The following is a 15,064-nucleotide window of genomic DNA, read 5'->3' on the forward strand; positions in this document are numbered from 1 at the left end:
ACCTGTGACTGATTGAGGATTCTGTCAGTAGTTCTAACATTGCTACAAGCCAAGTTAGTAACATAGTCTATAAGCCAAGTTGGTTTCGTTTTGACTCTAGTACTCTGTCTGATAGGGGGTAGGTTGTTTGCAGTAACTGGGACTGTAGTTTCAAGAAGTAAATCACAAGGTGGACCAGTGGTTTTTGTTACCGGTTCAGAGATTGGTGAATCCAAAAAATTAGGTGTTTCATTGGGCTCCCCTGTTGATGGTATGGGTGATGATGCATCTGGTGTAGGGGTTGGTAAAAAATCTGAAATATCATCTGGAGAAGGTAGTGGTAAAACAAATGATGGATTTTTGTCAACAGAAACTGAATTGGTTCTGAAAATGAAGATTTGCTCATAGAATTTTATGTCTCTTGACACATAAACTTCATGTTTTTCCAAATCATAGGCCTTATAGGCCTTTTGGCCAAGACTATACCCAATGAATATACACTTAAATGCTCTATGATCAAATTTGTTTTTATGAGGTAATGTATTTGTCACATAGCATAAGCAATCAAAGCATCTTAAATTGGTATAATCCAGTGGTTTATGAAATAGGACTTCAAATGGAGATTTCCAGGCTAACACTGATGAGGGTAGTCTGTTTATAATATGAGTAGCCATAAGGATGGAATGTCCCCAGAATTTTTTTGGCAAGCAAGATTGGAACATGAGAGCTCTTGCCACTTGCAAGAGATGCTTGTGTTTTCTTTCAACAATTCCATTCTGTTGAGGTGTATAAGGACATGTCTTTTGATGTAACACTCCTTTGCTAGAAAGAAAGGATTGGAAGCCATGGTTTGTAAACTCTGTTCCATTGTCAGACCTTATGGTTTTGATAGTTTTATCAAATTGGGCCTTAACCATGTTAAAAAATTGAGTGAAAATGGCAAGTGTTTGGGTTTTGTGTGACATCAGAAAGGTCCAAGTTGCTTTGGAACAGTCATCCACAATTGTTAAAACATATGTGGCTCCAGTAATTGAAGGCTCTTTGTATGGTCCCCAAGTGTCCAAATGGATTAATTCAAAGGGTTGTTGGGTAGTGATACTGCTGGTTGGAAAAGGTAGTCTTTGTTGCTTAGACAAGTGAGAAATTTCACACCCAACCTCATTTTGTAAATTCAAGCATTTAAGAAAATCAATATGCTTTAAAACTTTAATTGAAGCATGTCCCAAAAGGCCATGCCAAAGAGAGATTTTTGAAGTAGCCATACTTTCATTTCTAGAAACAGCAGCATTACAAGGTAAAAAAGTATCATTGAAATTCAAAAACAACTTGTCACTATTTGGCTCTGTATTACATCTGAATTTTCTAAAACAAGAGTTGTCCAGGATGTATAAACTTCCTAGTAGTTTCCCTACTGCCATAATCCTTTCAGTCTGCAGGTCCTGCAGCAGACAATGGCTAGATAAGAATGTAAACTTTATTTGGGCAGACTCAGCAAGTTTATTTACTGATAAGAGGTTGAATTTAAAACTAGGAATATGTAATGCATCTTTCAAACAAATATCAGTTGATAAATGAATATTTCCAATGCTACGAATAAATTTAATGGATCCATCTGGTAGGCAAACAGGTAGGATGTATAAACTTCCTAGTAGTTTCCCTACTGCCATAATCCTTTCAGTCTGCAGGTCCTGCAGCAGACAATGGTTAGGTAAGAATATAAACTTTATTTGGGCAGACTCAGCAAATTTATTTACTGATAAGAGGTTGAATTTAAAACTAGGAATATGTAATGCATCTTTCAAACAAATATCAGTTGATAAATGAATATTTCCAATGCTATGAACAAATTTAATGGATCCGTTGGTAGGCAAACAGGTAGTGGATGAATATTTCCAATGCCATGATTTAAATATCAGGAAAAGCGCTATCACCAAAGGAAGACTAGTCGAACTCTTGAGATCTGCTGCATGGAGTAGGTGCTGTACTATAGCAACAAAAGATGCAAGCATGCAAAATAGTGATTGCGTTTATATTTGCTGCTGCTTAATTTTATCAGTGTTACTGCAATTATAGAGAACTGAATAATGTACCAACTTGAAAAATAATCTCTCCATTCATATCATAGAACGACAGCGGCAGAGGTGTCACCCACCACCAGTCCGGACTCCGGTGGCCTGGCCATGCCATGTAACAATAATTATTTGGATGGAGTACTTTTCGAGGCCAACAAACATCACCTACCGTCGGTCCGTGCTGCTAACGTACGTGATGTCGCCCTTTGATATTTGCATCTGTCCTTTTATTTCCTCTGTTGTCATTGCACTGGGGTCAGTGTGTGACTGTGTGAGGTCTGGTTGGCCTCTCGATCTGAGATTAGCAGAAAATATTAGCTCAAAGCCTCAAACAAGAAACACGCAACATCCAATATATAATATCACATGAGCTTGCCCAATTCCATGCTGAACGCCAGAATGGTACATTTCAAGAAGAAGCTAGCTGCATGCATGGGATCAGTAGCGTTGATGGGTGATTCCATTTATCATAATTGATCAGTAGCTCAGTTGCTGTTGCTCCGTGCTACAGACAGCGGGGCCCCTGAGAAAGTGTATTTTTTCATTAAACCCGTCATCGTCATGCCTGTAGCATGGAATGAAAAAAAGGCAGCTGATCGATCGGCCGGCAAAAATCATGCAATGGAAAATGAAGATTGATAAAGACATAAAGATATATAACAAGGTACAGGTACAGAGCACCTTCACACACACACACACACACATTGGTTTTACTTTTATCTTGTAGGTAAAAGAGCACCTTCAAATTGGTTTTACTTTTAACTCTGGTAAACTTTGATCCCTCTAATTATACCACTCCTCATACAGAAAAAAGCTAATCAACACCTACGAATTACCATAATGACAGATGATCAAGAGCTAGCAGTGTATATAAACAATTAAAACCAATTGTATCCTCCAAAAGAAGAATTTCTCATTATTGGTTTCGTATGGATGAATTGATCAATTACGACAGAGAGATATTAAAGCTTCGAGCAGCATATATTCTTTTTTTTTCCTTCTTGTTTATCAGTAACTTTGCAACTTCAAGCAGCATATGTTATCTTGTAGGTAAAATAGCAAGGATAACAACGTTATTAAAACATTTTGTTTTAAGATAAGAAAACAATGATATTGAAACATCAAAAGATGCCCAATTACCTTCCTCAAGACAAATGCCAAATATAGAAGCAGCTACTTCTCACTCATCTTGAGATAGCATGCCTAGCCTTCATGTTACTACTGGAAGCACAAATTAAATGATCAAGGAAACTCCTCATAGATTTAGAAAAAGATCAAGTATTCACTGAACTACCTAATATAATATACCAACAGAAGAACAGTTTAGACATTCCGTGAAGATGTAGAATAATAATTCCAAACACGACAAAAGAAGAAGAAAGTGAAAGCCTCATTCAACAGCGTCAGATTGATGCCTAAACCTAAGAGTTAAAATTTGAAATATACTCACTGTTGTGTTTTAATTTGTATCCATCGATCACCCAACCACCAATTCTCTGCATTAGCTCAGAAAATTCTGGCTTTTTCAAATTTCAAGCGCTCATCTACAAATTCATGGAATTTCTTGACAAAAACAAGTTCTAAGTCGTACTGCAAAAGCAAATGCAGGTAAGCTCTATCAATATATATTGAGATCTTATGCATTTTTAGCATTTTAATACCTCTTGCACATTGTTCGAAGACAACCATAAAACTTAGCTGGTAGTAGTTCACTGTAATGGCTAAATATACAAATCAATTTGGGTTTTTGGTGGGGAATTTTTTTAACTGTATCCTCTTGTAGGGTCAATCATTTACCACTCTCGCCATCCATCATCCATATCAGAACAAGAAGACTGGGCTAAAGAGGTAGAAGAATAGATTCTCCAGAATAAGTGTGAAAACTGATGTTTAGAGAACCAGCCTGGACTGGCTGCTCGGACAGATAAAACAGTGAACTGGCCCATTGGCTGGTTCGGTCAGGCCCTAAAAACCAGGTGATGGGATGATAAAAACCGGCCAACAGGCAGATTCAACCTGAAAACCAATGAACCAGTCCCGGTTCCATAAAACCATCCAGCTTATTTTATTCTTCTTTTCTTTTTTTTTTATTTAAGTTCTATCCGAACTTCCGGACACCATAACTTTGTGCTCAGTTGTCCAATTGGGGTGATTGATTTTGGGTAACTTTTCGCTATATATGCAAACAAGGGTGCCGAAGGTGCCTTGCCCCACTTTTTTGCCAAAATGCCTCCTTTGGCCTCAAACCTTAATTTTTAGTATTAAAAAAGTAAAACTAAAATAAAAAATATATATGTTATACGCATAATATAATTATATATTTTGAATATATGTATATAATTAATACGGAGAAGTACAGATACACCCGATGCAGAATTCTGAATTCCAGCCCCCTCCCCCCTATAAACCACATCCTGCCCGGGAATTGGCATCAATTCTGATCTGGGCTGATTGGTCATTCTCCCTAATTAACAGGTTTGACTGGCCGGTTTAACTGGTGACCCATGACTAGGAAAAAAAACCGTTCAATACCTCTGGTCCAGTTGGTAAAAACCTTAAAATACAGAAATATCCTATCCTATCCATGCTAAATAATTAAAGGAAACCTATCCTAAAAGCAAGAATGCAAATACTAGGAAACATGTTTTGGTGAAATAATACATTGTGGCCGTATGGTTTTTCTGACACATGGCATAGATGGGATAGTTCAAGCACGCATTGAAAAATCATTTTGTAATTCAGAGTGGCATGGTCATAACGATGGGCACTTTCTTGACACAAAGGGGCTGCCCTCAGACTCAAATCCGTCCTCTCACACTTGCCAGCCCAAGATTTTACCATTACACTAAGTAATGGCCCCTATTTTGTAAATCAGAAGTCAGATCCATAATCAACTAGTCAGGGTTTCTCATCCTTTTATTTACCCCCAAAAGGAGCTTTTGCACATTGTTAATTTGTAACTAAAATACAGAAGATAAAACAGTCGAACAAGTAGAACCATTGTTAGCAATGGAGCTTAGAGAGTGGAAAAGAAATACTGACATTAACACTGTAACTCTTAAGTGGAAATTATACTTGATACCCATGGGAATAGAATCTCTGAACTTCTGATTTCTGAACAGCAGAAAAGTAAAGTTTCCATCAGTACACGTGTATAGAAACCACAAGGAGATGATATGGTCGTAACACAAGATAATCACCTTTTCAGAATATTCTTCATCAAAATTAATCCACTACACACTATTCCCAAATGCAAGTCCTTCAACTGTAATTGCTATTAAGTAGGTATTTGTATTTTACATTTGACAGACTTGAAGATTAGGAAATAAGAATGCTAACTAGTACATGTGCTCAGAAAGAACAGATCAGAACAATATATGACAAATCTAGTTTAAACAAGAGAAATGGCAATTACTGTTCAGCGGGCACTATATATATGACAGGTTTCAAGATTTTTTAGAGGCTTCAACATTAGGAAAGTAAGAGATTATTAACTAATTGCATATGGTCATACAGAGCAGCTCAATCAGAAGATTTAATATAGTATATACCATAGAAAGAACTATCCAAGTTTTGAATCATTGTGAAATAAATATTGATCAAACTCAACCTCAGTGTTTTTTTTTTTTTTTATTGACTTGATGGATCTCTTCAGTTTTCCTTTTGAATAGCGTATGTTAACCATTAAATTAATACTTTTTACAATGATCCATGAACAGCATGTTTAGCCACCTGAAACTAAACAATTCCCTTGTGGCTTTCAATTGTACTTGAGAGGACAAGTAAACTATCTAAAGTCTAAACAGAGGCATTTCCAATTGTCAAGGTAGAAATGAGGTCATTTCAGGACAACGAGAAATGAACATGATTTCAAATTTTTTCCTTAATAAGCAGAAACCACTTAATTTTTTATGATAGCAATTTTGGGTTCAAGGCTTCAAGCACTACTAAAAACTGATTAAATTATAACGTTTGACATGGCACCAAAACAAGCTATAAGTTAAACCAACAAGGTATAGTAATTGATGATACCAACTGTTGCCTTGTTCCAAATCATTTATTAAGCCTTAACTTTTCTTTTGATCTACCCAACATATCCACCAAAAAAAAACAACAAAAATAAAAACTCTCATGACACACAGACAGATTTTAGATTCTATCATGCATCACATTATAAAAAAGAGTCTTTCCACATCATCATCATAATATAATGCAGGGAAAACTGCTTAACATTATGCATCAGTTTATGCTTCATATAAACTATTAAAAGAAGAGAAAATACCATCCCCTAAACTATGAAGATCCCCTGACCAACCACATCCATAAATTGAATGGTTCATGAAACAAAGAGCATGTGGTGGCAGCCTAAAGTTGTAAAATGCTTAAGGGTGCGCATCCATTTAAATGGGGTAGGGGGAGGGATTAAGTGGAGTATAGTTTTAAGTAGGATATACATCTCTTTTAGATTTTTTTTTTTTTTTTACATTTTTAGGAAGGAGTTCTATTTAGTAATTGGAAGCAATCAGCAGTTTTAACTAGGATGTATGCCCTTAGGCTTGGCTTAAGCAGATTGCATTTTTAAGGACATATGTCCTTGGTTCAATTTACTAAGCGCCATAAGCTCACATTATACTGGAGTCAAGTAAAGACAGAATGATCTTAGAAAATAGTTGGCATTAGGAACTATAATTTGAGTTCTAGTAGTATATATTAATGATGTTGAGTTGCTGACCAACAATCATGTAATACTTCTACTATAACTAGTTGAAATATGTAATACCACTACAGGAAACTAAGAGGTAGCATATTTCTCAGTTTATCTTTTTATTTTTATGAAAAGATTAAAGTTGGGTTGTGTTAATGCACTCAAAGTTTCACACTAGTAGTAATACTTAAGGACCACTTCTCATCAATTTCTTATTCCATTCTTTTTCTTCTTTTTATTAAACACTGCTCTTGATGCTTTGGAACTGCTTTCAATTCATCCATCCATCACCATGCGCTCTATGCAACACTACTCCAGATAGCTGTAATCTGGTGCCCATGAAATCCTACTTAATTCTCTAAACCAACTATTGAGCAAGCACAATGTCATATACTCATATTCTCAGTTTAAACAAACTAATCCTTACATCCACCTCAAATGTCCTTACAGTAGTCTGGAGAAATGTCAATAAACACATCAGAGGCAACCATGCTAACCCCTTGACAAAACTTGTCAAAGAGAAAAGAAGAGTGAAGGCTGGTTATTTATGTTAAGCTTTTAACATAGAGGTTATACCTAGAACCAATCCCCACAAACTTAAGGTCTATATAGAAGAAATAATTATTACCTAAGAGTTTCTTATATCAAGTTTGAGTTGATTCTATAGTTGTTAAATATCAACAATCAATTGGATCTGTGGAACCCTCTACACATGGTGGCAAGAGTGCATCCAAGAAAACTCAATGGCACTAATTGAGCTCTACACACTCACAAAAATGGAAAAAAAAACAAGGAACAGTAATCCATATATAGACTAATATGAAGCCTGAGTTAAAAATTTCTCTGACTCTTTCTTAATAGGACTCATAGTAAATTTCTAAAATCTAATTATAGCATTCCTATAAGGGTCACCAGCTAAATAACAAAATACAAAATATCAACTTCTATCTGTATAAAGCAATAAAACAATTACTAACTTGACTTAAGAAACAAGACTATTAACAACTTTTTTCATCCTAGGATAACTTAGAGAAATTAAGAATAAATGAACAAACAAAAATCTGGACAATGACAGAGGCAACTCACACATGCTGGTTTTTTCCTTGTCTGAGCATGTATGAAACTAGAATTCTGTCTTATCCTTGGTGGCACATAGATTTCATGCGACCCACCTCCTCAAAGGCATGAGGCATGCGAATGGTCCAATTGGATGAGTATGAATCAGGACTTAATGCAGGTTGGTTTGATTTTGATCAACTATAATAGAGAATTGCCTTCGATCAGCAGTAGAAGGTCCTTGGACTCTTATGTTCAAAGAGGCAAAGGCATTAATTAGCTTCCATCTTAAACAGCATGTTAAGGTCAGTTTCTAGATTGGCTAATGATTTTTCTGATTCACTTTCTAGAGGAGGGGATTAAGAGATCAAACATTGAATCAGGAGCACTAAAGCCAGGGGCTATTCATCAGACCTGGAAGTATGTTTTTATGCTTGTCTGTTTGCTTAGTTCTACGTTGTTTTATATACTAGGAACCAGATGTTTATGTTTCCATATTTCCTACCAATTAGCTTGCTATCTAGTATGGGTCTCTGTTTTCTTCTCATGAATAAAAAACTTCCGATCATTATTGATAAAGAAATCAACTATAATATACAGTAGATAAGGCTCTGCCTTTGTGAAGGTTGAAGATAATAAGAAAAAATAGTTTGCTTCAGTTTCATTTATAATTCTTAGAATTGATCAAAAAACAAATCATAGAAGCATCTAATTAATGAAGATTCAACCATAATGACTTTCAAATGTTCGTTCTATCTAAATAGTTCAACAGTCAAACAAGTCTCCAACTATTTAATGCCTTCAAAATAATTAGTCCAGGAAAATTACAGGATTGCAAAGATCAATCAATAGTTACTCTAGTGACCTTTACTAGGTCATTGGACAATTAGATTTTATATTATTGATGAATACTATCCATCATTACCACTACATATGATCTATTTTAGTTACTTTGATAGATAACAACTATGACAAGTCATTTACCTGGCAGTAGCACATATCAAATGGAGCATCATCTTCCAGAACTTTATTAAGTGAACCTGAAATCCACCAGTATACAATAGAAATTGTTGCCACATTATCAGGTATATCAGAATGAAGTACACATGGTACAAAGCATGAAAACATATGTTGAATGCAAATTGAAATTACTTAAAAGGAAATTCTAATCTAATTATTTCATGGATGTTATGTACAGTTACAGAATGTATCTAGTATATGAAAATGTGAATGAGGAAACATTGGAACTTATTTTAATCAAGTTATGCAAATACAAAACAGGTTAAATAGCATGAAACATGCGCACTCTCCACAGAATACAAAGTAGGGTTATTATGGAAAGAGAATAAGAGACATAATTATTACTTATTATCAAGTTTTCCTCATTTATAAAATGGCTATAAGGCCAGCAATGTTGTATGGAGCAAAGGGTTGGGATGTCAAGAAACAACATAACTGTGTCAAAAATGCAAATATTGAGATGGATGAGTGGAAAATCTAGAAAGTATAGGATCAAAAATGAACTTATTCAATAGAACCTAGGGCTAGGATTGGCTCCACTAGGTGATAAAATGAACAAAAGTAGGCTAAGATAGTTTGGTCATGTGCAGAGAAGACCATCTACAGCACCAGTGTGAAGGTGTGACCTTTTACAAGTTTAAGGGTCTAAAATATCTAGGGGCAGGCCAAAAAGGGCATTGGTCAAAGTAGTTAGAAAGAATGTAAGGGCTCGATGTTTAACAATAGATATAGCAGTGAACAGAGCAGGATGGTAGAGCCAGATTCATGTAGCCAACCCCATATGGTTGGGATAGGCTTAGTTGAGTTTAGTTATTAGCAAGTCTTTCTCATGCATACAATACTGCAACTGTAAGACATAACACTTGAATCAATTAAGTGATAAGTATTTGCAGTTACCTCAAAACAATCTCCATAGATAAGATATGTAGGAAACCTTTATTTTAGAAAAAATAAGAAACTAATTTATTTTATATTGCCAATCAAATATATAAAGGAGGGCATATTGTAGGCTCAAAAGAGAGAGACCCTCCCTAGTGGGGAGGAGAAAAGAGACTCTAGCTTGTAGTTTGAGTGGGGAACTAAGAAAATATAGAGAATCAATCTAGTACTTGAAATGTTAAATGAGTGAATTCAGATCTCTCTATTATACGCCTAAGTACCTTAAGTTATAGCTATAGACAATGCTGTCAAGAAAAGCAACTTTTAATTTGATCAATGGGTTCTCTTTTCTGTTAATTTTATTCCTTAAGGAGTTAAGGGGAAAGGAAAAATTTATTAGCTTCATTGATTCCAGATGCAAATGTTCCCAAAGTGATAATCCACCAAAGCAAAACCCCAACCACTACCACCACAAAAGAGAAAAGAAAAATAAAAAAGAAAAGGTGACATGACCCAAGCAGGATGGTCCTATTTTTCATTGATTGGGTCAAGGATGTTTCCGGCTGACAACTACATGTATGTGGATTACCTACAAAGCCATTTTCAATCTACATTTTTTACAAAAAAAAAAAAAACAGAATTTCTGTTTTGAGAAGTAACAAAAAGGAAATCTGAATTCCCTAAAATAAGAAAGCCTGAAAATCTGTACAACCAAAAAACAAAGTTCAGAGGGAGAATTCTGGATTAATAAGTGGGCTGTCTTGTTGATGTATGTGGGAGTTAGCTGCTAATTGAACTTTTCAATTTTTTGTTTCTTTCCTCGCGAAAAATGTTTTAAGTCTCTTGACTTGAAGTTTTATACAGAAAATGGTGACTATGAGTAGCACAAGAATGACATGATCTAGAAGAAACTAATATACATAGTACACAAAGAAATATAGAGAAGAACAAAAGGGGGACAAAGAAAGAGGATCATTTAAGAACTTTATTGATCCTTGAAGAGTTCCTTCGATTTCAAAAAAGGTAAAAGGGAAAAATGTTATAGGGTTTTCACCTTATTGGGTTAGAGTTGTACATAAGTATATTGGTCGTTTTATTTGAATCAAGTGGAGTTAGGACCAAGTGATTCAAGTTATGTGTAGCTAGTGGTGTTTGATAAAGCTAATGGAGGTTTGTGATATTTGCGAACGGGTAGAGGCACAAACGGTAGATCTCCAAAGTGGTTGAAAAATAAACCAAGGTGGAGATTGTTGGGGTTGTGTCTTAATTCTCAACCGCTAGATTATTTTTAATCTAACGGTTGATGCGGTCCATCTTGAGGTTAAAGAGGGTTTTACATATAAAAACTTTCTTTTGTATGTAAGGTAGTGAGTGAAAGTGAAAGGTAGAGAGAAAAATGGTGCTCTTGTTGTAAGGGTGGAGTTTTTCTCTTGTTTTGTTCTTTGGATTGGGAGAGGAAAGGGAGAATGGGTGTAAAAGGGTTAAGGGTTTGTTTGGGTTGCAAGCCACAAGGGACCTATACTGTTTCTCATTTTCTTTCATAGTGAAGAAAAATTTTCATCTCTCTTGTGAACATAGGCAGTAAAGCTGAAGCACATAAATTCCGTGTTCTTGGTGGTGCTTATTTTATTTGTATTTGCTTGGATTTCATTATTTTTGTTGCTATTGGATTTCTCTTAGTTGCTATTTCAAATACATTGTTGTTTTATCCCATGGGTGATTGTTGTAAGGCCCCAACACATGTTCGTGAGAGGATGTAAATAGAAAAAAAATAAATAGTATGCTATCTGATAATATAATAACCACTGAAGCCTTTGTTGTTTAGGTATTGATTATCCACCAAAGGTTGAAGCAAAAGATGAATTAGAACACTTGTAATCTATTGGAAAGTGGGGAAAATGAACAAAATTATACAAAGTAAATGAGATCAATAAGCTGGGTGCATATCACTTCCGGATCTTAATGCCATTCAGGAGAAGAGAGAAATGATAAAGATCATTTTCAAATGATCAAACAAATAAACAAGAAAGAAACGGAGAGGCAAATTTACACCACAAGAGTAAAACCCAGTGTTTCTGAATAGTCATTGACCCAGACAGTCGGGCCGTTCATCCTGGAAACCATTCAGGCAACCGGTTCCATTTCACCCTTAACCCATTCTTGGGCCAAAACTCATTGACTTGGTCAAAGAACTGTTGACCTAGGCAGTTGAACCGTTAACCCATTCGACCCGGATAGTGGTTCGCAGGTATAGTAGAAAAAGAGAAAAACATCTCAGATCTAAGATTCAAGTACAAAAGAAAGAAGAAGAAGAAGAAGAAGAAGAAAGAAAAAAAGAAAGAAGAAAATTGTAGAGGTTAGAAACCGGAGAGAAATCAGATCTAAGATCTATGTTTCTATTGTCGTTGCAATTGTCGTCGCCGTCATCATCTCCATCATCATCATCAGTGAAAGTCGAATCCTCCTCCTCCTCTTCCTTTTTCTTCCCTCCTCCTTTTTCCCTCCTTCCCTCCTTCATTTCCTTTCTCTCATTCCATTCCTTTTTTTTTTTTTTTTTTTCTTCTTTCTTTCTTTCTTTCTTTGTCAGCAGACAACCACAACCTCTTTCTCATAAAAACTCAAAGTCTAAAAAGATCAATACCAACATTTGCCTTATAATATAAACCATTCAATGGTCGAACCACTGACCCAGAAATTGGTGGCCACAGTGGTTCCATTTCTGGGTCGGTTTTTAAAACCTTGTAAAACCAAAGTATACCCAATTATTGATTTTCTTTTACATGGATTATTGGAGTTGCTTCTCTCTCTTCCAAAGTCTGGTTTGCCCTAGCAAACGTGAAGATCCCTTCTACTTTCATCATCCTCCTCTAGAAACTATCACCTACGACAATGAAATCAGAAAATAAAAATCTAAGCATTCTGACCCATAGGTGTTAGCTCCCACATCCAATGAATTAGTACAAAAACAAAAAGAGAAAATAATCCATAAATAGCCTTTAAAACTTCAAGCTACAAGAAAGACCAAGTTGATCAAATTGTTGCTTTGGTTGAGGCCGAACAAAAGAGGTTGTGCAGTTTTCTTCGTACCCCCCATTCATTCTCTTATCTCTATAACAGAAAATTCAAGATAGGGACTGTGGGTCCCACTCTATGTGTTAGTCTATTTGTAATATTTGCAGATCATGTAAGTTCCATTGGTTTTCCGAACTCGAATTCTACCCAAGGTTTAAAGTATCCGAAACGCCAAGTGTATCGGAAAAGCAATTTTAAGAGACATATTGGGATACACTTTGGATACGCATGCATATTGCAAAAAAACTAAGATACAATAGATACACTTGGAAACACTATAGATACTTTAATAAATCATAAAATACATCAACAATACTAAATATAAGACCTCAATGTGGTGTATATACATTAAATTAATATATTTTAATTGTTTTATGAAGAAATATATTGTAGTTAATTATAATTTCATTAAAATCCTATGCCTAACTATAATTTATAAATTATAACTCTCAAGTTTTAATGTTTTATGGGATGGGAAAAAATCAACTCTCTTATCCAACCATAAAACATGAATTGTCACAACTTCTATGTGAAAATATAATTAATAATCAGTTATTATTTAAGTAATTATTATTTATTATTCATTTCCAAAAGTTATAAAAAATAAATAAGCATTATATAATATATTTAAAAATAGTTATTAAAGAAGAAATTTCAATTGCTTTGTGGATATGATAGATCATCCATAGAATTATATTTATTTATTTTTTAATTCAAAAAATAAAAAAAAATATTAAAGAATTGGTTTGTGGATATGATAAATCATTAGAATTATAATGTATTCAATTGTTGTGATCAAATGATAAAATATAATTAATTATTATTTATTTTTTAATTCTAAAAAATATAAAAAATCAAAAAAATATTAAAGAAGAAATTTCAACTGCTCTATGGATACGGTAGATAAATCCATAGATCTAAAACATATTTAGTCTTTATAGACAGAGAAAAATTACATTTTCAAATTTTTTGTTAATTTATATTTTCCCCAAATATCTCCATGAAATTTCCATAAATCTACTGATAACACAAAAAAAAAAAATTATTATTTTGAATGTAAGAAATGTAGATCAACATAAATTTAGACAATTAAGAAGAAAAAGAAATCACAAGATATTATAAAAAATTGAAAAAAAAAACCATTTTTGTCATATTTTTTCAAAATTTGAAAAATATTTAAAACAAATTAACGATTCACACTTGTTTCTTGCAAACTTTTGCAAATCTAACACTCTAGGAATGAAGTTTGTTGTTTTAGAATCATTTGAGGGTTAAAAAAGGCTTATTTCGGGAGAAGAAGCTTGCTTTCCCTCTTTAATTTTTTTTTATTTTTGGTTGTATCTTTTTCGTCAATACGCTACCGATATGCCCCAATACACCCCCATACGCCCTCGATGCGCCCCCCAATACAAGTCTGATATGCATGAAAAAAGATGAAACGTCTGATTTCCATGCGTACCCCGTATCTATTTTTCAAAGATACATTACAATACACCCCATATCAGATATATCGTATCGAAATTTTAAACCTTGATTCTACCAATAAAAGTCAAATAGGGATTTGTGTGAGGTGCACTCTGTGAGAAGCAGATCCAGACTCATAAAAATTGATTCGAAAGCTAGGGTGGAAAATCGGGTGGGTTGGGCCAGGTTTAAGCTCAACCCAGGCCCAATCCTAGAAATTGGACTTATGGTTTGAGTCAGCCAAGCCCAAGATTGAGTCCAATCTATCTAACTCGGTCTCAGACCTGATCTGCACTAAAATTTATATATATTGGGCTAAGCTCAGACTATATAGCCCAAAAAATATAAAAGCCCAAAATTTTGGATCCAAGGCCAATAGCAAAATAAGATAGCCAATCTGGGTCGAATCATACTATACTAAAATATTGGAAATTAGATTAGGCCCGGTCCATAGGGGTCGTTACTCTTTTTTAAGTGAACATTAAAACATCATATTAACGACCTCAAGTAATCACACAATTATTTTTCTTACAAAGATAATAATAGCGAGATTCGAAACTGCACCACTATTGGAACAATTCACAAGTGTGCCAAGTGCACAAACTGAGTTACCCCTCTGTTGGCTCTATGTGTTTGAATTAAGTTACTACAAAGAAGTGGCTCATGTTGAGCATTCATGTTTTAGATAAGTAACTCCGGGTAGCTTTATATTTTAATTGCCCAAATGACATTTTGAACTATAGTGATTTGGGCTTTCTAATTTTTTTTACCAAATACAGCTTTTAGCATTTTCATATAGAGTGCAGATCTCCTACAC

General features: G+C 34.6%; 1 long non-coding RNA gene across 5 annotated transcripts in view; it reads right to left on the reverse strand.

Annotated features, from left to right (window-relative positions):
• Window positions 1-1,244: 1,244 nt before the first annotated feature.
• LOC148803903 (uncharacterized) overlaps window positions 1,245-15,064 on the reverse strand; it is a 31,969-nt gene continuing 18,149 nt past the window's right edge. The window contains exons 4-7 of one of the 5 annotated variants that reach the window (XR_016080267.1): window positions 8,797-8,852; window positions 3,192-5,165; window positions 2,458-2,616; window positions 1,245-2,346 (exon numbers count right to left, since the gene is read on the reverse strand). This is a non-coding gene — a long non-coding RNA (uncharacterized LOC148803903). Of the gene's footprint in view, window positions 2,617-3,191; window positions 5,166-8,796; window positions 8,853-15,064 lie in introns of all 5 variants that reach the window. The other 4 variants (XR_016080266.1, XR_016080264.1, XR_016080265.1 and 1 more) reach the window with 4 other exon arrangements.

Source organism: Nelumbo nucifera, chromosome 1 (genome assembly GCF_055504915.1).
Source record: "Nelumbo nucifera cultivar China Antique chromosome 1, China Antique-T2T, whole genome shotgun sequence".
NCBI lineage: Eukaryota > Viridiplantae > Streptophyta > Magnoliopsida > Proteales > Nelumbonaceae > Nelumbo > Nelumbo nucifera.